At 44.3% G+C, this 25691-nt stretch overlaps 1 protein-coding gene across 3 annotated transcripts in view; it reads left to right on the forward strand.

Moving 5' to 3' along the window:
* Window positions 1-25691, forward strand: part of myocd (myocardin) — a 620755-nt gene that overhangs the window by 259034 nt on the left and 336030 nt on the right. For all 3 annotated transcript variants that reach the window (XM_080209049.1, XM_080209048.1, XM_080209050.1), the window contains one exon: window positions 16044-16128. The gene's annotated coding sequence lies outside the window, so the exon portion shown is untranslated. The remainder of the gene's footprint in view (window positions 1-16043; window positions 16129-25691) is intronic.

The following is a 25691-nucleotide window of genomic DNA, read 5'->3' on the forward strand; positions in this document are numbered from 1 at the left end:
GAATAGTGGCAATCATAATTCTGGTGAGCCTGAAAAAATGTTCTTGTGCTGACTAGGGCAGGCCCTGTGATGGTAGATGTCACAGGCTGAAGCATACAGCGTAATGTCTGTGTGATCCCAGGCACATTTCTCTCTAAGATGCTTGGCTGAGTGTACTGCCCGTTCCGCCAGACCGTTTGTTTGTGGATATCAGGGGGTTGCTTGTGATATGTTCAAAGTCCCATGTGTGTGCAAAGTTCCTAAATTCAGTGAAGACAAATGGCACGCGTTGTCTGTGATGAGTCTCTGTGGGATGCCATGTGTGGCAAATTGTCTCTTGAGTTTGTTGGCGACTTTGTTACTTGTCATGTTTGGCAGGTACCAGAGTTTAAATCAACCAGAATATGAATTAACTAAGACTAAATGTTCCCCATTCTATTCAAAGATATCAGCTGCTGTGAATGACCATGGGAAATGCGAGACCAAAGTAAATGCTGGAATTCTTTTGCTTGATGCAGCTGGAGTGCATTGCATGTTGCACATCTGGACACTTTCACATGCCAGCATACAGGGAGGGCCAGAATAGTCATTCCTTGGCTTTTCATCTGCTTGCTTCCAAATGGGGGTGCCCCTGGTGAAGTTGCTGAATGTAGTACCTCTGAAGAGAAGTAAGGACGATGATTCACTGGCCATGCAATATGTTTAGTTCATCTCTGGTGATGAAGGATGTGCGGAGCTCATGGGGAAGCCTCCTTGGGGACACCAGCCAGCCCCTCATGATGGTATAATGCCATTGTCTGCATGTGATGTCCATCTGTAAAGCAGCTTTTGAGAACCTGAATTTGTGCAAGGCTTCAGAAGCTCTGTAGCTTTGTTGTTTTGGCTGAGCTCCAATTCATTCACTTGACTGACACTCCTACCTGTGACGGTCTGACCAGCTGCAGTGTTGCTGATGGCAGGGGAGGGCTCCTGTGGTTTTGACCCGCAGCACATAGTAAAGTAGTTCCATTTCCCACATTTGTGACATCTTTTACTATGTGTCGGACAAACTGTTCTATTCAGAGGGTGTTAGCCACTGCAGAGGGAGCAGGGTGCCCTGTCACTTGCGAATAATTCTGTTTCCGGCCAAAAATCTCAGCTTCTTTTTTCTGATTGTTAGTTTAACATACAGGTACTGCTGGTTGCTTGTAACGTAAGGTCCTTCTCTTGCAGCAGCTGCTTGCATACGAGATTGCTGTGAATTCCGCAAACTATTCGATCCCTGGTTAACTCATCATTGAGAGTTCCACACACATTTCTTTGCCAATGTTTTCAGGGTAGCAATCTAAGATTGTATTAATTAATCCACTCTATGGTTTGTCTATTTGAATACATTGGATCTCGTGCTATGTAATGAGGCGGGTAGAATTAGGGACCTTGCGGTGAAGGATTCTCTTGGGGAGAGTGATCATTGTATGGTGGAGTTTCTGGTGCAGATGGAGGAGGAGAAAGTGGGTTCCCGGACACGCGTACTTTGTTTGAATAGAGGGGAGTACGGTAGGATGAGAGAAGAATTGGCGAATGTTGACTGGGGGAGCGCGTTGGAGGGAGGGTCTGCTGAGGAGCAGTGGAGGATCTTTAAGGAGATCTTTCTTGGTGCTCAGCAGAAATTTATTCCGATGGTCAAAAAGGACAGTAGGAGGAGAGGTAATAAGGAGTTGATAACGAAGGAGGTGAAGGAAAGTGTTAAATTAAAAGCGGAGGAATTTAGAGTAGCTAAGAGTAGTGGGCGAGAAGAGGATTGGGAGAGGTTTAAATGTCAACAAAGATTGACAAAGAAGTTGATAAAGAAGGGTAGGAGAAACTATGAAGCTGGGCTAGCGCTTAATATAAAAAAGGATAGCAAGAGTTTTTATAAATATATAAAAAGGAAGAGGCTGGCTAGGGTGAACGTTGGTCCTTTAGAGGATGAGAAAGGGGACCTAGTGGTAGGGGATGGGGATATGGCTAAGGTATTGAATAACTTTTTTGTTTCTGTCTTCACGGAGGAGGACGTGAATAATTTGCCGGGTGTTAGTGATGGAAAGGTGGTAGGACTGGAGGGTCTTAATGACATTACTGTTACTAGAGAGGCGGTGCTCGACAGACTGGAGGGGCTGATTGTGGACAAGTCCCCAGGACCGGATGGAATGCATCCGAGGGTTCTGAAAGAAATGGCGGAGGTGATAGTGGATGCCTTGGTGGTTATTTTCCAGACGTCGCTGGATTCCGGGGAAGTGCCGGAAGATTGGAAAACGGCTAATGTTACGCCGTTGTTTAAGAAGGCCGCCAGGCAAAAGGCAGGGAATTATAGGCCGGTTAGTTTAACGTCTGTGGTAGGTAAAATGTTAGAATCCGTCATTAAGGAGGAAATTGCGAGGCATCTTGAAGGCAATTGCTTGATAGAGCGGACGCAGCACGGTTTCATTAAAGGGAAGTCGTGTCTGACAAATTTACTGGAGTTCTATGAGGATGTGTCTAGGGCGGTGGATAGAGGAGAGCCGGTGGATGTGGTCTTTCTAGATTTTCAGAAGGCGTTTGACAAAGTACCTCACAAGAGGTTATTGCAGAAGGTCGAGGGACATGGAGTTGGGGGTAGGGTGTTAGCGTGGATAGAGGATTGGTTGTCAAATAGGAGGCAGAGAGTGGGGGTCAACGGGTGCTATTCGGATTGGCGGATGGTGGCTAGTGGAGTGCCCCAGGGGTCGGTGCTGGGGCCTCAGCTTTTTACCATTTATATAGATGATCTGGAGGAGGGAACCGAGTGTAGGGTGTCGAAATTTGCTGATGACACCAAGATTGGGGGAACGGCAAATTGTGCGGAGGGTGTGGAGAGTCTGCAGAAGGATCTAGATAGGCTGGGCGAATGGGCCAGGAAATGGCAAATGGAATTTAATGTTGGCAAGTGTGAGGTGGTCCACTTTGGTAGGAATAATGGTAGGAAGGACTATTTTGCAGCAGGCGACGGTGCAGAGGGACCTCGGGGTCCTTGTGCATGAGTCGCAAAAACCCAGCTTGCAGGTGCAGCAGGTGGTCAGGAAGGCGAATGGGATGCTGGCCTTCATAGCGAGGGGGATTGAATATAAAAGTAGGGAGGTCTTGCTGCAGTTGTATAGGGCATTGGTGAGGCCGCAGCTGGAGTACTGTGTGCAGTTTTGGGCGCCGCACCTGCGCAAAGATATATTGGCCTTGGAGGGAGTGCAGAGGAGGTTTACTAGGCTGATACCGGAGTTGAGGGAGTTGAGCTATGAGGAGAGGCTGAATAAACTAGGCTTGTACTCGTTAGAGTTTAGAAGAATGAGGGGAGATCTCATTGAGACTTATAAGATGATGAATGGGATGGATAGGATAGAGGTGGAGAGACTCTTCCCGCTCAAAAAAGACAGTAGGACTAGGGGACACAGCCTCAAGATAAAGGGGGGGCGGTTTAGAACGGCGTTGAGGAGGAACTTCTTCACTCAAAGGGTGGTGAATCTCTGGAATTCTCTGCCCGTTGAAGTAGTGGAGGCTGCCTCGCTAAATATTTTTAAGACGCGGGTTGATGGGTTTTTGAGAAGAGAGGGGATTAAGGGTTATGGGGAGAGGGCGGGAAAGTGGAACTGAGCCACGACAGATCAGCCATGATCTTACTGAATGGCGGGGCAGGCTCGAAGGGCTAGATGGCCTACTCCTGCTCCTATTTCTTATGTTCTTATGTTCTTTTTTTAGGATTATTTCAGGGTCCTCTTTTTCTTCCTCCATTTGGAAAACAAATGACTTAAATTTTCCAACAGTCTCGGAGATTGCTAGGTTTAATAGAGCCTATGGGGGGGAATTTTTCCCACCCACCCATCAGGGGAATCGTAGAGGATGGGGGGGACAGACCATACAAAGGTCCATTGACCTTGGGCAGGATTTTCCACTTTTGAGGTGAGCGCGGTTGAAAAATCCCGCCTGTCGCTATCTAGACTTGTCAGACAATGCAGCACCGCAGTAAATACATCACTCCTTCTTGAACTTTTCTTAATGTTTTTGTCTTTTATTCCGCAGGTGGAGGTCCACCTCGTTGTCAAACGAGGGGCATGCACATGGTGGGTCATGCGTGGGCTACTCTTGGAGGTTCCAGGAGTGGCCTAGTACTTCGTGTCGGTGTGTGTGCTTGATCCTGGACCGGTAGACGGGCACCGCAACAGCTCGGTGACTAGCACTGCTAGCTGTGCAGATACATGGATTTGGGCCTGTGTCTGTGGGAGTTTGTGCATTCTCCCTGTGGATGCGTGGGTTTCCTCCGGGCGCTCCGGTTTCCTCCCACACCCCAAAGATGTGCTCTTAGGCTGATTGGTTTTACCAAATTGACACTATTCTCCCCTGAATCTGGCTAAGTCAGGGGTTCTATTCGTAGACACGCAGGGTAGAATAGGTGTAGGGTGCTGCGGCGGCGCGGGCTTGTTGGGCCGAAGGGCCTGTTTCCCGTGCTGGGTTGTTCTTTGTTCTTTGTTCTTTTAACTATCTGCAATATTTTCATCAAAGGCGAATGGGTTGATGCAGTGAAATGCTTGTGCCACACTGCCAACTCCTGACACCATGTAGATTCCCAAATTCCTGACAACAAGAACTTTCAACAAAGTGTCTTTTATTTACGTAGCAGCTATTTCAACACTTGAAGTTCCCGGGAATAATTCCCTCACTTCTGTCACATGACTTCTTATGTAGCCGCATCATCAGGGTCTCACATGACCACTCGGTCTACAGAGATGACTGTCACAGGGGCATGGCTAAGAAGACCCAGAGAAATGGAATGTTAATGAAGGGATTTCTTTGCCAACGTGTCAATCTTGTACAACTTGCCGATCAGAATTAGATAAATCTAAAGCTAAAAATTTATTTTTAAACTTTGCTCGTTTAGATTTAAAAACTGTGTGGTTTGCAGAGAACAATGTGATACATCATGCCTATTTTAATCTGTAGTTTCATCTAAAGATGTTATCTTTCGGGAAGCCTGCAGCTTTGTGTAGTTTTGAGTGCTTGGAGTCTCTCATTGAGGTCCAGCTATCAATGTCATTTTTCCCTTCCTACTCTTACCTGTTCCTCCCGCTGCTGACACTCGGGCTGTTTTGTCACTTAACTTTGATATTTTCTGTCCCCTCCACCTTCCACCACACTCACAATCTCCCCACTTCACCCCTTTCTCCCAATCCCCATGTCCTCCAGCATTTCCAACACCACTGAAAGGTAAACAGGAGAAACAAAGTGTCATGCAGGAAAAGTGAAGGCGAGCGATCCAGGAGATGAATAATCTTTGAAACGCAGATCCACATTCACACTAAATATGGTTTTCCCAGAATGTGGTCCTTTGTGCCCAGACACAGTTTGTGTAACATGATGACATAATTGTGTCTGGCTCGAGATCCTTAGCATTAGAGGTACTGATCCCTTGAACTTTTGTACCATGTTTGATTGGAATCCGGGAAAGGTTTGCCAAGTAACCACATTCAGAAACAAAAATGCCAGCTGCAGTACACAGTCTGCCCCTCTGGCCAAGTTCATGCAGCAATGTTGGTAATACAGCTCTATCCACTAAACAAAGCATTACAATTCTGAGAATGTGCAATTTTCTGTGATTATGCTTTGAATGTTATGGTACTGAACAAGAAACATATATATATCAGTGTGATAATGACCAAATAATCTATTCCTGGTAATGTTGCATGAGTGATGGATATTGGCTGGAGGACCAGGACAATTTGTCAGCTCTTCCTTGAGCTGGTACCTATAGAGATCTGCACATCCACCTGAGAGGTCAGACATTGATGGAAAGAGAACAAAGTGAAAATTGCACTAAGCACTCAGTAAAAATAAACTCCATCTTCAGAAAGGGTGGCACGGTGGCACAGTGGTTAGCACCGCTGCCTCACAGTGTGAGGGACCTGGGTTCAATTCCGGCCTTGGGTCACTGTCTGTGTGGAGTTTGCGCATTCTCCCCATGTTTGCGTGGGTTTACTCCGAGTGCTCCCATTTCCTCCCACAGTCCAAAGATCTGGAGGTTAGGTTGATTGGCTGTGCTAAATTGACCCTAGTGTCAGGTGTTTAGCAGGGTAAATATGTGGGGTTATGGGAATAGGGCTTGTTTGGGATTGTGGTTGGCGCAGACTTGAAGGGCCGAACCCCTTTTGTAGGGATTCCATGATTCTATGAAAGTGCAGTGGCTCCCCCTCTATGAAGTGCCTTCCAGTCAGCCCGGAATGTGCCTGCTTCCAACATCCCTCTTATAGCGACACACTCCGCAGTCGGCATCATGGAAATTTGTGCTATTGCGTAATCCGTCAACAGACATTAATGGGCTAAAGGCCTAGCTGTTGTGAGATCCACTTGGGCTGCCGTCAGTCCTGACTGGAAGTTTGTTTGAGGTGCAGAGTAGGTGAGATTCGGACAGGATTGATCTGTATCCAGTTCCCCCTCCTTTCAGGCTGAGTTTGCGTGTTGTTGCAATGCTGCTTTGATAGCCATACATCAACTCTGTTATGATTGACTTTATGATTTATAAGGGAAAATAACCGCAGTTCTGGGGTTGAAGCACTGCTTGGCTCACACAATAACAATAAGCTCACAATGGTGTATTAACTGTGATTAATGGAAAGGTGGAATAATTGAGGCACCAGGATTAATTTTGGATCAATAAGTTTTCGCTGTGGAATGTTTACCCCTCATTGGTGTCAGTAGAATTGATTTGTTTAGATCATAGGCCATCTTTTATTTCTTCACCCAATCACTGACAAACACATATTGAAATATACCTGCATTTGGTTTAATCAAAGAAGATATACAAGTGTCAAAAGAGATGCACTATCAGTAGTTTAAGTAACAAAAGGTGAATTTAATTTTCTATGAGTATTAACTCACTTGGCACTTATGAGTTGCTTTCTTCTTTGTCTGTTATGTTGAACTTCAATTCCCGAAGTCTTTTAAAAAGCTAACGAAGTTCCATCAAATCCTATATTGTTAGCAAGGTTGGCAAATCACCAACTCAGCTTTTGGGTGAGGTGGGAGAGTCAGATGCCCTAAACCAATCCATGTCATTGTAAAGTTGCTTTGACTGCTTATATTGAATTTGTTTTTCCCCCAGATGAGTTAGTGGACAAGGACTGACCAGGTGAAGCAAGCCACAGGTATACACACACACACACACACACACACACACACACACACACACACACACACACACACACAGAAACAGACACAGTCTCACTCACACGCGCACACACACACTCTCACATGCACACACACTCTCACACGGTCTCACAGACACACATACTCACACACACATGCACACACGCTCACTCTCACGCACGCCCACTCTCACGCACGCTCACTCTCACACATACTCTCACACACACTCACACACACACACTCACACATGCACATACGCTTACTCTCACACACACGCACACACACTTTCATGCGCGCGCACACACACTCATGCGCACACACTCACACACACACACACACACACATACTCACACATGTACATACAGACATTCTCTCTCACACACTCTCTCACACACTCTCTCACACACACACACACACACACACACACACACTCTCGCACTGTCACACACACACACACACTCTGGCTGCTCCAGTTGAATCCAGTCACATGTATGTGCCTGTGCACTTGTGGTATTGCTCTGTATTTTGGGAGATATTGAGTGTGCTGCTAAATATAACCTGCCGCCAACAGTGAGATGACATTGCTCCAAGCACCTAACAAGCCACTATTTTATGCTGCAGCTCACAGGCCCTGGCACCTTTCCTGATCAACGGCATTAATTACTATGTCTTATATTGTGATTGATATGTTTAAAATAAACCTGTAAAAGAACTAGCAAACTTTCGAGACTCCAGCACCTTATTATGCCACCTGCTGGATCTGTATCCATAAAGCACCTTCTAATGACTGATTCCAGTTGCCTTGATAACTTTGCAACTCTGCAGATTTCTTTTAAAGAATCATTACTTGAAAAACACTTTCTGCTACCAAATATGAATTGGCGATGCTGATTAAAAGTCTGCTTGAATTTAAATTCCATTTATGGTAATAATAGAACAATACTGGGCAGAAGAGTCCCTTCGGCCCATCGAGCCTGCACCGACACATGAGAAACACCCAAACTCCCACCTAATCTCATCTACCAGCACTTGGCCCATGACTGTGACTGTTACGTCATGCTAAGTGCTCATCCAGGTAGAAGATGTGAGGCGACCCAACTCTATCACCCTCTCAGGCAAGGCATTCCAGGCCATTACCACCCTCTGAGTAAAAACGTTTCCCTCACATTTACTCTGTGAAAGTGAAAACAATGCAAGTATCAATTCAGGCTTCAGTTTCTGAATATCCATAGGACACACAGCACTGCCCCTCCAAACAACAAAATACATTGCTTCTACTTGATCCCATGCGTATGTTACATACTCCGCTGTAACGTCTTGTATGGTACCGTCCCAAAGAGTGAACCAATTAGTGAAGTACAACATTTTACAATCTGTGCCGGGTAGGCAAAGATCAGTTTATGATATTTTCTTTTGAAAGTTGCGACTTTTGTTTAATGGTAACAGCATTGCAGATCCAGGTTTCCCACAGTAATCACCAAATAAATTAAAGATGCCTGCCTGTCTATACATTTACTGTCTGTCGCATGTCAGACAGTAAAAAGTCTGACAACACCAGGTTTTAGTCCAACCTATTTATTTGATAATATACTATTTATTTGATAATATACCCACAGCATGTCAGACTGTCAGAAGCGGTCTCAGTGAAGAAAGAAAAAAGTAGCAGTTAGTACATTATCACTTCATACACTTGGCGGCTCAGCTTGGAAAAATTCTGCAGGAGAACAAAAGAAATGAAGTGTAACTCCACCAACACACACAACCTCGAGAATGTGAAAAGCGTGAGACAATGATGTCTAGCGTAACGCTGTAAATATCGTGAGCCCAAGAGAGCATAAAATGAATGCTGGGATTCGTAACTTGGCTTTTTGTGCCTCTTTCTTTATCTAAAAGAGTGTGAAGAAAATGATGTAACGTGCAAAAAAGCCACCAAGGAATCTGAGATGACTGGCAGCCACCATTTTGGGTATTTTAGTCATGAGGTGGAGATGCCGGCATTGGACTGGGAAGGGCGCAGTAAGGAATCTCACAACACCGGGTTAAAGTCCAACAGGTTTAGTTGGTATCATGAGCTTTCAAAGTGCTGCTCCTTCATCAGCTAAGTGGAGGCCTCTCCACCCAACTGATGAAGAGGCAGTGCTCCAAAAAGCTCATGATTCCAAATCAACTTTTTGGACTTTAGCTTGGTGTTGTGAGACTTCTTACTGGGGCTTTTAGTGCCATTCCTGGGCTTTTTTTAACCTCCGATGCTAAAACAGCTATTTCTCTCGAATTTAAACATTTGGGATCCAATTGAGCACGGAACCTTGCTATTTTACTTGAGGTTTATTGTAATTATTGTCTGCCATGACTCAGTGGGAGCACTATTAGAAATTTGTCTGCTGGAAGAGATGTTAAACCCAGATCCCACCAGCCCTCTCAGGTGGACCTAGAAGACCCTGTTGCATTATTTGAAAATGAGCAGGAGAGCTCTAGTTTTCTGGCTAACATTTATCCCTCAAGCAGTGCCTAAAACACCCTCTGGTCTTAATTTCACCACCATTTGAAACATGGATTAATTTGACTTAAGAAAGCACATTTGTACGATAAAAGGGTGAGAAATTACATCCAACAAAAACAACATGATTTGCAGTCAAAATATTAAAATCACAAGGTGTTAGCTTTCTGAATATCACTGGATTGCCGACGCGAGCACTCATTCGAATTGTGTGGCACCCCAGTGTATGAGTTATTCTGCGCATTACATCTTGTGTAAACTTTTTTTGGTTGAACAGGTCTGTTTTCTGTTTGATAAAGTACAGTTCCATTCAAACAGAGCCACATCTCAGTATTTCATGGTAAATGCCACGGCAAGTTTAGTGCAATTTCATTGTAACGTGAAAGAAATTATTTACTCTGCTGGAGGGCAGTTGGACAGAGAGTTTTGTACCAAAGCTGTGCAACTGCCAGCAGATGTTTGACCATTCAACCGTGACATTTGTTTGTTCAAATGTAACACAATTCATGCTCTTAGTGGGAGAGTGTTAATGCTGTGACATTAAGCAGCAGATTTCTTTTGTGTGCATGTGTTTGGCCAGCTGTCAGGGAGGCTGTGATATGGCCCTTATCCAGGTTCGTCATTACATTGTTATATTCATGTTAATGAAAGTGTAATGTGGGGCCACAGATCTGGTGACTTAAAGTTTACTTCCAGTGTCACAAGTAGGCTTACATTAACAGTGCAATGAACTTATTATGAAAATCCTCTCGTCACCTGTTCCGGTAGAACGAGGGAGAATTTAGCATGGCCAGTGCACCTAACCGGCATTTCTTTCAGACTGTGGGAGGAAACCGGAGCATCTGGAGGAAACCCACGCAGACACGGGGAGAATGTGCAGACCCCACACAGACAGTGAGCCAAGCCAGGAACTGAACCCCAGGTTCCTGGCACTGTGAGGCAGCAGTGCTAATCACTGTACCACCGTGCTGCCCCACAGACTTGCACAGATCTGCAGCCACAATACTGTGGCGCTGATACTTACCATGAAGATTTAACTCAATTGCCACAGTTCAGACTCTTTTCATTGCAAGTTTACCTTAAATGATTTGAAAGAAGAAAATCAAATGCATTGCACACAATGCACCTAAGTCCGACACAGTTTAAAATCTGCGAATCAAGTTCATTGGGGCAGAGACATGTTAATCCGAGCAAAATGTCAAGTGGAAGTTCTGAATGCGCTTCAGAAAAGCTGTTCAAATGCGTCATTGTAATTTCTGTTGATCAAACAGTAATTAATTAGGTTCACTTTCCAAAGCCAACATAAATTACGCCTGAAAGGGCCAGCAAATTTTTAGTCAGTCTGGCTTGGTCTGCTCTGTTAAATATACAGTCTGGTCAAGTTCAGTTCAGCGAGCTACAGTAAATATTTTCTTTTCATAAGGTACACAATAATTGATCTTTTCAGTAATTGGGTGTAAACAGCCGCAATATTCTAATGTCTAACCATAATTCTTCCCATTTTGAACAGTGAGTTGCTACAATTGCTCCAAAACCAATTAAGTTTGAAAGTTGCTGCTGCGATTCCCAGTAGGTTCCACCATGAGGACTGTCCGCACTTCAAATTGTTTCACACTTCAAGTGAGATGAGTATTTTTGAAAAGGAAACACTTGTCGCGGTGCACATGTTCCTCATTCCAGGATGTGTTGGATGAATAGAGAAGTCGCACAGGGTCCAGTGCAGGTGCTATCCAAGTACAAGAACTAACATACGGAGCAAATGAAAGTCATGAAGTCAGGAGTGACACAGCAAGTCGCAAGCCTTCCTCATTTTCTTGAGTCATAAATACTTATTTCAGTCAGAAACGTTTGTTTTGAGTGCTCCCTCACCCCTGAGCCCAATGGCATGGTCCAAATCCTATTCCAGAGACTGGAGCACACTGATATGATTCCAGTGCAGTACTGGGTACTGAACTGTTGACAGTGCCACCTTTAGAATGAGGCTTGAGTGCACTCTGAGCTGGGTGGAAAAGAACGTTTTAAAAAAGTAACGTGGGAGTTCGACCAGCCTGCTGGTTAATATTTATTGCCTCAACTAACAACCCAAATTAAGATCACATGTCTTCATTGTTGCTTTCGGTGCCAATTATTTGCTGCAGTTTCACAATGTTATAACAGTGACTATACTTTAGTAGTACTTCATTAGCTGGGGGGGGCACAATGGCACAGTGGTTAGCACTGCTGCCTCACAGCGCCAGGGACCTGGGTTCGATTCCCGGCTTGGGTCACTGTCTGTGCAGAGTCTGCATATTCCCCCCCACCTTGTCTGTGTGGGTTTCCTCCAGATGCTCTGGTCTCCTCCCACAGTCCAAAAGACGTACTGGTTAGATGCATTCACCATGCTGAATTCTCTCTCAGTGTACCCCAACAGGCACCAGACTGTGGGGAGTAGGGGATTTTCACAGTAACTGCATTGTAGTGTTAATGTAAGCCTACTTGTGACAACAATAAATAAGCTTAAAACATCCTGAAGTTTGTGACTGTTTGAGGACATGTCTTTTGCTTTAATTTCATTTTCACGGAAGAAAGATTATTCTGCCAATCATTTATTTCATTGATGTTTGTGATACAAATAGGCTGCAGCATTTTCTTACATTAATACAGTGACAGTAAGAAGTCTCACAACACCAGGTTAAAGTCCAGCAAGCTTATTTGGAATCACGAGCTTTTGGAGTGCTGCTCCTTCAATGGGACTCATCTGATGAAGGACCAGCGCCCCGAAAGCTCATAATTCCAAATAAACCTGTTGGACTTTAACCTGGTGTTGTGACACTCCTTACTATGCCCATCCAAGTCTTATGCCAGCATCTCCACATCATAACACAGTGACAACATTTTAAAAGATTATAATGTTTTGGGATACTCTGAGGTTGTGAAAGGCGCTATATAAATGCCAATTCTGCCTTCCTTGGAAACATTTTTAAGTTACCTCTTTCTACGTGTAATGTAAATAAATAATGCAATGCGACAAGTTGAATGAAAGCTCCCCTGACACTAAATGACTGTTGAGGTAAAGCATTAAGGGTTATTGAAATGAAGCTTGAAATGCAATTATTCAGAATTGACTGAGCTGCGCAAAGATTTGGGGGACTTTGAAATAATAATTGCACAATGCAATAACAGAAGTTCAGATAGGTTGATAATTCGTGCTTTCTATCAGATTTGTCAGCGAATCCAGCGATCTGTTTGGTCTACAGGCAGGATAACCACACTGCGTTTACTAAAAGGTTGCCAGAAAGAATCTTTTAAGTAAATAATCAGAATCGTTGGGAGAGTGCTTGAAATTATAACGCGTAATGTAAATTAATGCGGCTTCTAATTAAAATAAACTTTTGCTCGCAGCTGTCGTTAGGATATCAAGAGCCAACTAGGCATTGTGTTCCATTTGTTCAATGTGGAAGGCTTCAGTTTTGTATCATTGCTGCCCTAAGTGCCTGTCACTTTAACTGTAGGAAGCAGCAAACAGCTGTATACATTTACCTGGGAATACAAAATGTTAACAAAGTCGAGGCAAATGCATTGTCACTAATGAGCAGACTTATGGATCAGGAAATCAGTTCCAAAACTGCTGTTGGAAAAGTTTGCACTGCAGTGCAATCAATGTAATACTTTGAAGAGAGTGAAGTAGCAGAAGAGCATTTTTGCTTATTTTTTAATTAATTGTGTTGCAGATTATTATGTTTTCCTTTTTTTTGTGTGTATATATATTTATATATATAATGCATCATTTGCTATAGTGGCACTGGGACTTTTGAGGTGAAATATTCTATGTGGCTTCAGAAAACTCTTCAAACCCACACCATCACACACGATTGGGGCGACATGGTGGCACAGTGGTTAGCACTGCTGCCTCACAGAGCCAGGGACCTGGGTTCGATTCCCAGCTTGGGACAGTGGAGTTTGCACGCTCTCCCTGTGTCTGCATGGGTTTCCTCCAGATGCTCTGGTTTCCTCCCACAATCCAAAAGACATGCTGGTTAGGTGCATTGGCCATGCTAAATTCTCCCTCAGTTTACCCAAACAGGCGCCAGAGTATGGTGACTAAGGGATTTTCACAGTAACTTCATTGCATTGTGAATGTAAGCTGACTTGTGACTAATAAACTTTCATGACCGGATGGAATGCATCCGAGGGTTCTGAAAGAAATGGCGGAGGTGATAGTGGATGCCTTGGTGGTTATTTTCCAGACGTCGCTGGATTCCGGGGAAGTGCCGGATGATTGGAAAACGGCTAATGTTACACCGTTGTTTAAGAAGGGTGCCAGGCAAAAGGCGGGGAATTATAGGCCGGTTAGTTTAACGTCTGTGGTAGGTAAAATGTTAGAATCTGTCATTAAGGAGGAAATTGCGAGGCATCTTGAAGGGAATTGCTTGATAGAGCAGACGCAGCACAGTTTCATTAAAGGGAAGTCGTGTCTGACAAATTTACTGGAGTTCTATGAGGATGTGTCTAGGGCAGTCGATAGAGGAGAGCCGGTGGATGTGGTCTTTCTAGATTTTCAGAAGGCGTTTGACAAAGTGCCTCACAAGAGGTTATTGCAGAAGGTTGAGTGTCATGGAGTTGGGGGTAGGGTATTAGCATGGATAGAGGATTGGTTGTCAAATAGGAGGCAGAGAGTGGGGGTCAACGGGTGCTATTCGGATTGGCGGATGGTGACTAGTGGAGTGCCCCAGGGGTCGGTGCTGGGGCCTCAGCTATTTACCATTTATATAGATGATCTGGAGGAGGGAACCGAGTGTAGAGTGTCGAAATTTGCTGATGACACCAAGATTGGGGGAACGGCAAATTGTGCGGAGGGTGTAGAGAGTCTGCAGAAGGATCTAGATAGGCTGGGCGAATGGGCCAGGAAATGGCAAATGGAATTTAATGTTGGCAAGTGTGAGGTGGTCCACTTTTGTAGGAAGAATGGTAGGAAAGACTATTACTTACGTGGCGAAAAACTGCAGCAGGCGACGGTGCAGAGGGACCTCGGGGTCCTTGTGCATGAGTCGCAAAAACCCAGCTTGCAGGTGCAGCAGTTGGTCAGGAAGGCGAATGGGATGCTGGCCTTCATAGCAAGGGGGATTGAATATAAAAGTAGGGAGGTCTTGCTGCGGCTATATAGGGCATTGGTGAGGCTGCAGCTGGAGTATTGTGTGCAGTTTTGGGCGCCGCACCTGCGCAGAGATATTTTGGCCTTGGAGGGAGTGCAGAGGAGGTTTACTAGGCTGATACCGGAGTTGAGGGGGTTGAGCTATGAGGAGAGGCTGAATAAACTGGGCTTGTACTCATTAGAGTTTAGAAGAATGAGGGGAGATCTCATTGAGACGTATAAGATGATGAATGGGATGGATAGGATAGAGGTGGAAAGACTCTTCCCGCTCAAAAAAGACAGTAGGACTAGGGGGCACAGCCTCAAGATAAAAGGGGGGCGGTTTAGAACGGAGTTGAGGAGGAACTTCTTCACTCAAAGGGTGGTGAATCTCTGGAATTCTCTGCCCGTTGAAGTAGTGGAGGCTGCCTCGCTAAATATTTTTAAGACGCGGGTTGATGGGTTTTTGATAGGAGAGGGGATTAAGGGTTATGGGGAGAGGGCGGGAAAGTGGAACTGAGCAGCGACAGATCAGCCATGATCTTATTGAATGGCGGGGCAGGCTCGAAGGGCTGGATGGCCTACTCCTGCTCCTATTTCTTATGTTCTTATGTTCTTATGATTGTTAATACCCGACATACAGTACAAAAGGGGATAGAATCTTCAGAATGATTACTGTACAAATCTTGAGAACAGTACATGTTTATTTGATCTGATATATTATTGTCACATGTATTATATACAGTGAAAAGTATTGTTTCTCGTGTGCTATGCGGACAAAGCATACCATTCACAGAGAAGGAAAGGAGAGAGTGCAGAATGTAGTGTTCAGTTAGGGTGTAGAGAAAGGTGAACTTAGTGCGAGGTAGTTCCATTTAAAAGTCTAACAGCAGCAGGGAAGAAGCTGTTCTTAAGTCAATTGATACATGACCTCAGACTTTTGTATCTTTTTCCCGATGAAAGAACGTGGAAGAGAGAATGTTCGGGTTGTATGATGTCCTCAATTATGCTGGCTGCCTTTCCAAGATCGCGGGAAGTGTAGACAGAATCAAAGGGTGTGAGGCTGGTTTCAGCGATGAACTGGACTTCATTCACAACTCTCTGTAGTTCCTTGCGGTCTTGAACAGTGAGAAGCCATACCAAGCTGTGATACAACCTGAAAGGATGCTTTCTATGGTGCATTTGTAAAAGTTGGTTTTATCCCATTGTACAAGTTAGATTTGCCTTATCGTTTATATCTTTATATGTCTTATAATGCAGCTGACAGCAGCCTGTGTTTACATTGATTTCCAGGCAGTAAACCTTTGGGATCAAACATTGAAACTAAGGAACCTTGGAACCTCAACAGGCTTGAGAAAGGAGCAACAGCAGAAAGCAGGTAAAATGAACACTTTCCACTTCAAACACTTATATTTGAGATCACGCTTTCAGAGGGACCCAGGCTCATTTCAGTGAAAGATTCCTCATGGAGCAACTCATGGTTACTGTGATGAAACTGTGCTATTAATATATCTTATGTTTGAGGGGGACTGCTTTAAAATTCAGTGGTGGGATTTTCCGAACATGCTTGCCCCAAGGCTGGAAATTCCCACCCTATGTCAATGGGCCTTTGATCCGCCCCCATCTGCTACAATTCCCGTGGCAGATTCAATGGGAAAATTCCACCCAGTGTTTAGGTATAAGCAGTCGGTTTCTCTGGTTGGAATACAGCAGATGCTGGAAAGCAGGATAATTACTCCTTTTAGCCATGTAAGTCTGCATTTAGCAGAAGGCTTAGTGACCTTTTTTTTAACTGAAAAGACGGACCCCTGAGGTATTTTATTGATTAAAGTAATGGAAAAGTGAGTTCAGTATACTGGGTCGCATAGTCACGTGGTATTAGAAATGGGAGGGGGTAGGTTTGTAGCTGAGAAAAGCAGCTTTCTGCATTCAGTTGCTGGAGAAGGCTGTTTAGAAATAACAGCTCTGTCTCTATAAAACAAAATCTCTCTGGAAGCTTCAAAGCTGTTATGAAAGGTTAAAGCAAGTCTGCCTGAACTTGCTAACTGTTTTAAAATTGGGGTTTAAGTCTGTAAGAAAAATGTTGCTTAATTGGAATTGAATAGTAATAAGTCAGAAGTTTAGTTGTTTCTTTTCATGTTTAAAGATTAGTCAGTGGTTAAGGGTTAAACTGTTTCATTTTGTTAGAGTTATACTTAAACTGTGTTGTGATAATATCCCGAATTTGTCAGTGGAATTACTCCTGGGGTGAAGCATCCTATCCTCATATTTATGCCAAAATTGAAAATTGTTGGGGTCTGGTCTGGCTTCACAATATACCTTGGGATTTCTGATCTGGCAGCATAATGAGTCGCACCAGAGGAAGGCACTTAACTGATTTAAAACAGGGGAAATAGTGGATATTCAATGGAAGCAGAACACCATGGCAATCAGCTTTTGCTATCTGTAAACCTTAGTTAAGTTGTGCTCATCAACAATCACACTGATAACTGTAACCATTCTTGGCAGTGACTATGCCAGCTTCAATTAGTGTTAGATTCTCAGATCTCCAGTAAGAGCAAATGCAATTGAAACAATTGACACTCTGGAAATATTTAGCATCTGTGAAGAGAGAGGTATGTGACAAAAGCAACTTACATTTACCACTCTTATTGTGTACATGGACTTTCATTGGAGAGCAACCCTGCAAAAATGGACATCAAGCCAAAGAAGGAGGTATACCTAGATGGTCAAAGAAGTTTTAAGAGCATCTCAAAGAAGGTGTGGCAAAGCTTTTAGGCAGATCATCTGCATACCTCAGGCGTGAACACGGACAGGAACTGGACCAGGTTGGGAGATGGTGGAAAGGAGGAGATGAAGTTAGAGGCGAGAGAGTGGTTGTGTAGATTGATAGTCGCAGAAGTATTGAGGTCAATGAAGAACCTAAAGGTTTCGGAAGGGCAGATGGTAGAAAATATAACACAATGGAGATGTTTCTGGAAGGGACAAGGTGTTTAAACCTATGTGTCAAGGCAATCAGCCACAATAAATAAGGTCATGGGTGACACAGTAGTTAGCACTACTGTCTCATAGCACCAGGAACCCAGGTTCAACTCTGGCCTTGGTTGACTGTCTGTGTGAAGTTTGCACATTCTCCCTGTGTCTACGTGGGTTTCTCCAAATGCGCCAGTTTCTTCCCAAAGTCCAAAAGGTAAGAATTTGGTGGATTGGCCATGGTAAATGCATGGGGTTACTGGGATAGGGAGAGAGAGTTGGCCTGGGAAAGATGCTCTTTCAAAGAGTCGGTATAAACCTGATGGACCAAATTGGCTCCTCCTGCACTGCAGGGATTCTATGGTTCTATAGTTGGACTGATGGAACCTAACTGAACTTCAGAGTAATGAGGTCATCCCGACCACTGCTATTGGTATATTGGCCGCATCACATTCTCCCCCCACCTCCACTTTGGAATCATCCGAAGAGGCTGTGTGCTCTGCACTTTGTTCCTCCTGGTGTCCAAACCTCTCTGCGGAGTAATGTCTTGCTGAACAGTGGACACCACCATTACTCTGGACACGCTGGTCAGTGTGTCATGCGCTTCTAAATGTGTCCAGGTGCCTGAAGTGCATTTCCATTATGCAGATATCTTGCTTGTATCCCACCTGGTTCATCACATACCTTTCATTGTATCACTATGGCACAATGTTAGTTAGCTTCCTGATGGTGTCTCCAGCATGCTGTCCTTGCTGGTAAGTCTGCTTCAATGTAATAGGTGTTGGAGGGCAAATCCTGCGAATAAACTTCCTCAGCCTGGTTGGAACAAGAGGAAGTTCAGGTTGGCCATGCTTAGACAATACAGTTTTGTCTTTTAAAAAAGCATTTAGACAGTTACATGGGTAAAATGGGTATAGAGGGATATGGGCCAAATGTGAGCAATTGGGACTAGCTTAGTGGTTTAAAAAAAAGGCCTAAACAAGTTGGGCCAAAGGGCCTGTTTCCATGCTGTAAACCTCTATGACTGTCAGGTGGAGAATGATGAACTGTTGAAATGATGAAAGTACTTCTCAGCGCAAAGGCAATGACCAAAGCTTTTCGCAGAAGCGGGCAAGAGAGCAGCTGGGGCTGTTCAATACTTACCATTACACACCTTAATTCCCCTCAATTGCTGCCATGTTCACACAGCTTGTTTTCAGTGGCAAGAAACCCGCATACCCAGAATTAAATTGAAAAGTGCAATTTAATATCCACTGTAATTTGGGCAGTTAGCACATTAAAACAGACAACCCACTTCTCTTGAATGCACTGCAATTTACTGCAGAAATCCATGTTTTGAAGCCTGCTTCTTAACACACTGTGAATTTCCCCATTTTTAACCTGCAAGTTCAAATTCAACCTAATCGGCCAGATTGATCATCAAGAATGGAACCAATAAATCCAGTAAGGCATTCAGGAGAAACCCCAGCACAAGCTGAAGATCTTCCTTCTGTGCAATGTGATTCATTGACTCTATGAAGTGATATCTATGTCTGGAATAACTTGGGCTTTTGAAGTGTTAATGATAACAGAGATAGACTAAGTTTAAGTCTTAAACTGTTCTGTTTTTCTTGACTTTATGATTTGTGTTGCCTGAAGCAGGTGCTGTAAATAATTGGTACTCAATATCCAGAAATCATGTTTGGGAGAAATGGTTCAAGCTTTGATCAGAGTAATACACCTGCTCACCAGACTCATTCATGTGCTTTTACAAGTTGAAGCTGAATTAGATTCAGCAGGTGGGGGGTTGCACAGTGGCACAGTGGGTAGCACTGTAACCCCACAGACCAGGAACCTGGGTTCAGTTCCAGGTCTTGGGTGACTGTGCCAACTCCACACAGACATTCTCCCCTTGTCCGCATAGGTTTCCTCCGGTTTCCTTCCACAGTTCAAAATTGTGCAGGTTAGGTTGATTTGCAATGCAAAACTGTCCCTTAGTGTGGGGGAGGGGGATTAGTGGGGTGAATAAGTGGGGTTACAGGGATAGGGCCTGGGTGGGATTATTGTCGGTGCAGCTCCATGGGGTCAAATGGCCTCCTCTGCACTGTAGGGATTCTATGATTCCATTCGGTGAGAGGCGTAGAGGCAGAAGGACCAGCGACCAGGCACTTCAGAAAAGCAGGCAATTAAGCCATGACAAATTGGAGATCAGTCACTGCGTGTGCTGACGCAACTGCAAATGTTCAACTGATCAAAGCTGGAGAGCAACTCAGCCCTTGTTCAGGCCTGTTGTGATGTGGATTTTCTCAAAGCCTCTACATATCATAAATGTGACAGTAGCTAAAGCATTGGAAGATTAAGCAATTGAGAAAATTGTTCTGCACACATCTGCGTTATTTCTCTTCTGCTTAAAGACCTCTCCCAATAGAACACACCACTGCCATATTAAAAAGGTTAAAGGGGGTCAACTATGATGCAGGTTTATTTTTTTTTAATCCAACGGGGATCTTTCATGCATGTGCTACATATCCGCAGCATATGACCATGAAACCATTCGGCAGAGGAACAGAATTGGAAGAAAGAGCGGTGATCACATTGAAACATATAAAATTCTTACAAGGATTGAGAGGGTAGGTGCAGGAAGGATGTTTCCCCTGGCTAGTGGAGGTCTGGCTCGGAGGATGGCACAGTCAGAAGTCTTACATCACCAGGTTAAAGTCCGACAGGTTTACTTGGTAACACAAGTCGCGAGTTTTCAGATTGACTACAGCACCACACAACTGTGCCACAGCAACCTCTGCAAGATGTGCCGGATCATCGACATGAATGCCATTATCTCACGTGAGAACATCATTCACCAGGTACACAGTACGTACACTTGCAACTCGGTCAATGTTGTCTACGTGATACGCTGCAGGAAAGGATGTCCCGAGGTATGATACACTGGGGAGACCATGCAGACACTACGAGAACGGATGAATAAACACAGCTCGATAATCACCAGGCAAAAGTGTTCTCTTCCTGTTGGGGAACACTTCTGCAGTCACAGGCATTCGACCTCTGATCTTCGGGTGAGCGTTCTCCAAGGTGGCCTTCTCGACACATGACAAAGCAGAGTCACCAAGCAAAGACTCTTAGCACACATGAGGACGGCCTCAACGGGGGAGCTTGTCACACTATCTGTAACCCCCACGACTTGCCTGAGCTTGCAAAATCTCACCAACGCTCCTGGCTGGAGACAATACACATCTCTTTAACCTGTGCTTAACCTGCTCTCCACTCACATTGTCTGTATCTTTAAGACTTGATTACCTGTAAAGACTCGCATTCCAACCACTATTTTGTAAATTGAGTTTGTGTCTTTATCTACCCTGTTTATGAACAGAATTCCCACTTTCCTGATGAAGGGGCAACGCTCTGAAGACTAGTAGCTTGTGCTTCCAAATAAGCCTGTTGAACTTCAACCTGGTGTTGTGAGACTTCTTACTGTGTTTACCCCAGTCCACTGCCGGCATCTCCATATCGGGGGATGGCAAGAGGGAATGGGGAGGTAATGTAGAACCAGCGGGTGCAGTTTGAGAGTAAGGAGTGAGCAATTTGGGACTGAGTTGAGGACAAATTTCTTCACTCAGAGGATGGTTGATCTTCAGAATTCTCCACACCAGAGAGCTGTAGAGGGTTAGTCATTGAGTATGTTCGGGGAGGAGATTGATAGATTCCTAGATATTAACGGCATCAAGAAAGATGGTGATTGTGCAGGAAAATAACATTCAGATAGACCAGCCATCAATGGTGGGCCAGAATGGCTGACTTGAGCTCCCATTTGCTATGTTCCCATGGGCCTCCCAGATGGATGCAATGTGAGTCTTCTACAGGTTCTCCATGCAATGGAAAGGACTCATCTTGGGGACGTTAAATCTAGCCCAATATTTGTATTGGGAGTTGCAGGACTGACTTTCCTTAGTGTAGTTCAGTACTGGGGTGGTTGGGGGAAATCTTTTATCCAAAGAGTCATCCCATTAGCTCCACACAACTTGCCCCATAATTATAGAGATTTCCTCATGATTGACGGCAAAAATTTGATTTACCCACCTGTATTTGGAGGCCAGTGTTCTAATTTAGGTGAATGAAGGAACTATTCCTTCAGCCATACTTCTTTCATTAATCGCTCTGTGATTCTGGGCTTTAGGAGTGTTATTGTGTCCTGATCCAATTCTGGAGAAAGAGGGGTTACATTTTGAGTTGTACCCAAGCTGAATGTAGTCCATTTGTCAGATAACAATTCAGCCAGCCCACCAAATTTATCATTTTAGAAAATGGTGTTGCCTTCTTCTGCTGCCCTGTAACTGAGCAACCACAGCAGTCACACTCCCTCCACCCCTTCCTCTCCACCCTAACCAACCAAGATAAGCACAACCAGAATTCTCATTATTACAACCATCCATCAGTATTTACATGGGCTAATCAAGGAAAATACACTTTGGTCACCATCAGGTGCCACATTTTCAGTCAGATTGTTGACGCAGAGGAAAATCCAGGCTGGGAGCTGTGTCTTTTAGTGCGATGGAGTTCCAAACAAGGATTTCATCCACAAATTGGACTTTCCAGCTTGATTTCAAGTCCTCCCTTTCAATCATTTAAACTCAACTCAAATTTGCTATAATGCCTTCATTGTAATCTACTTTTACATAAACAGGATAGCTATCTATGTTCCAAACCACACCGTGAATCATTAGGTTATAATGATGGCAACTTTAAAATCAAATGTTCAGAATGAAAACTTCAATCAGATAGAGGTGTAAGATGGTTGCCATCATTACAACCTAATGTGACAGGCATGCCACAGCATTGCAACCTTCAAAAATCAGAATTACTTAATTGATGTCAGAAAGCCCTGATCACAATGTTAGTGAAAGAAACACACTGATATAACAAATGTTGTGGTACTGGGATAATATGGCATTGATATAGTTTGATTACTCTCAGTCCATGTGCATTCAGTGGTGCTGAAGGGAAAGGATTTTTCACTGTTCCTTTCGGCTTTGGGACTTTGACTAGGATTCCTTGTGTGGATTCTTCTCTTGAAGCTTCCTTTATATTTAGCCTGCTGGTAGGAACATTTAGATTCCCCAGGCGGGCCTGGGTACTGACGGGCGGCATGGTGTGAATGTAGATCCAGTAGACATTACTGGAACACTGCACTCATCACCACTCCCTTGGCTCCCTGTCCTGGTAAACATCCCTCCTCCACATATCCATCGACTTGCAACAAACCACAAAATGATAGAAAATGTTTCCAATCCCTCCACCTTCATGCTGACCTACTCAGCCCATCCAACGTACAACTCCTATCAGGGAGGCCAATCTGGAAAAACCCTCCCACACTGGACTTCAACACAAATTCCACCTGGACAAATGAATGGGAATGATTAGACAAGACAAACAAGTCCCTGGTCTCAAACCCAACCCAACAGTTGCCTGGTTTCATCCTTCCAAGGAAAGAGTGGTCCACTCTCAACAGGCTCAGGACTGGCCACAGCCCCTGCTTGGTCAACCTTTGCACATGGGACATTGGTGCCAGCTCCCTATGTGCCTGTGAGAAAGAGAAAACTATTGGACGCAGAACAGCATCCAATCCACGGGCTCAGTGGAGGCTTATCGGCTGAGTGAAAACCTGTCAAATGAGTTTAATGTGAGGTCATGCGCTTTGGTAGGAGGATTCAAAAGGCAGATTATTATCTAAGTGAAGTACAGAGGAACTTGAGTGTTCTACTGCATGAATCACAACAAGCTAGCCAGCTGCTCCAACAAGTAGTTAAGAGGGCAAACAGCATTTTGGCCTTTATTGCAAAGGGATTGGAGTTTAAAAATAGGCAGGTCTTGTTACAACTGCACAGCTGGTGAGACCTACCTAGAATACTGTGTACAGTTTTGGTGGTCCCCTTACTGAAAAGAAGATACAGTAACAATGAAGGCAGTCTAAAGAAGATTCACCAGGCTAATCCCTGGGATGTGAGGGCTATCTTATGAAGAGAGACTAAATAATCTGTGTCTGTATTGGAGTTTAGAAGAGTTGGGGTGATCTTATTCAAACATAAAATCTTGAGGAGGCTTAACAGGGTAGATGGTGAGATATTTTTACTAATGGGATAGCCTCAAACAAGAGGACGCAGCCAGAAAATAAAGGATCAGTCATTTAAAACTGAGGTACATAGAAATTCCTTCTCACAGAGGGTTGTGAATCTCTGGAATTCTCTGCTTCAAAGGCTGTTGGAGGCTGGATCATTAGACGTATTTAAAGTGGAGGTGGATAAATATTTGATAAATTGAGGAACAGGGGGCTATCGGGAAATGGCACAGAAAAGGAGTTGAGGCCAGCGTAACATGTAACGTGATTGTATTGAATCACAGGGCAGGTTTGAAGGGCCTGGATGCCAACTCCTTCTATTTCTTGTGTTCTTCTGTCATATGTTGTACTTGACTATCAGTAACACTGAGTATCCGTGGTGGAAAGGAAATAGTTAAGCAGAGAAAATAAAACTCCCTTTGATCATTGCCCAGGGTAGAATTGTCCATAACTTTATCTAAACTGATGAATGGAAAATGATGCTCTGTGTGCCTGTGATTCCTCAGTGTGCCAGTTGGCAGAACAGGCTTCCTCTCAGTTGCACTTATAAACTCAATCCCCAGAAGGTGGTAGGCTGTATTCTCATTGCACTGAAGACTGTTTGATATACTGCCTCTAAACTGATTCCATGTTTAACCTCTTCTGACTGGTTCACTATTAAGTTTACTAATGTGCAACATCAACTGGAATATGACAAAAATGCAAAGATGTGGCTTCTAGTAATCTTCAAGTTCTGGAACATAATGGGTGTCCCTTGCCAGTCCTGACCATTGTATAGTTGTCAAATATTGGGGTTAAGGAGCAGTAGCACAGTGATATCTTTCACTCCTCCTGAAAGAAGTGAGAGAAAAACGGGAGCTGTGTACATCTGATTTGCATTGAAATTACTTTGAGTTAACTTGCTGATTTGTTAAAAGGTTCATTTCAAGTTCCTGACGTGACAAGAACTTGCTGTCCAGTGTGCAGTTTTGTTGAAACAACGTCCTCAAGTTTGCTGTAAGAATATGATGAGTTCACAGCACATCCCTTTATTAGTGTGTAAATGACCCAGATGTGAATAGAGCCGTGAAGATGGCCTGTAGTGTGTTAGCATTTATTAACAGAGAGTTAGAGTTTAAGAGCCGTGGGGTTATGCTACAACTGTACAGGACCTTGAGGAGTCCACATTTAACATAAGAACATAAGAACATAAGAAATAGGAGCAGGAGTAGGCCATCTGGCCCTTCGAGCCTGCCCCGCCATTCAATAAGATCATGGCTGATCTGTCGTGGCTCAGTTCCACTTTCCCGCCCTCTCCCCATAACCCTTAATCCCCTCTCTTATCAAAAACCCATCAACCCGCTTCTTAAAAATATTTAGCGAGGCAGCCTCCACCACTTCAACGGGCAGAGAATTCCAGAGATTCACCACCCTTTGAGTGAAGAAGTTCCTCCTCAACTCCGTTCTAAACCGCCCCCCCTTTATCTTGAGGCTGTGCCCCCTAGTCCTACTGTCTTTTTTGAGCGGGAAGAGTCTCTCCACCTCTATCCTATCCATCCCATTCATCATCTTATACGTCTCAATGAGATCTCCCCTCATTCTTCTAAACTCTAACGAGTACAAGCCTAGTTTATTCAGCCTCTCCTCATAGCTCAACCCCCTCAACTCCGGTATCAGCCTAGTAAACCTCCTCTGCACTCCCTCCAAGGCCAAAATATCCTTGCGCAGGTGCGGCGCCCAAAACTGCACACAGTACTCCAGCTGCGGCCTCACCAATGCCCTATACAGCTGCAGCAAGACCTCCCTACTTTTATATTCAATCCCCCTCGCTATGAAGGCCAGCATCCCATTCGCCTTCCTGACCACCTGCTGCACCTGGAAGA

This window comes from Carcharhinus amblyrhynchos, chromosome 21 (genome assembly GCF_965287045.1).
Source record: "Carcharhinus amblyrhynchos chromosome 21, sCarAmb.v2.hapA, whole genome shotgun sequence".
Taxonomy (NCBI): Eukaryota; Metazoa; Chordata; class Chondrichthyes; order Carcharhiniformes; family Carcharhinidae; genus Carcharhinus; species Carcharhinus amblyrhynchos.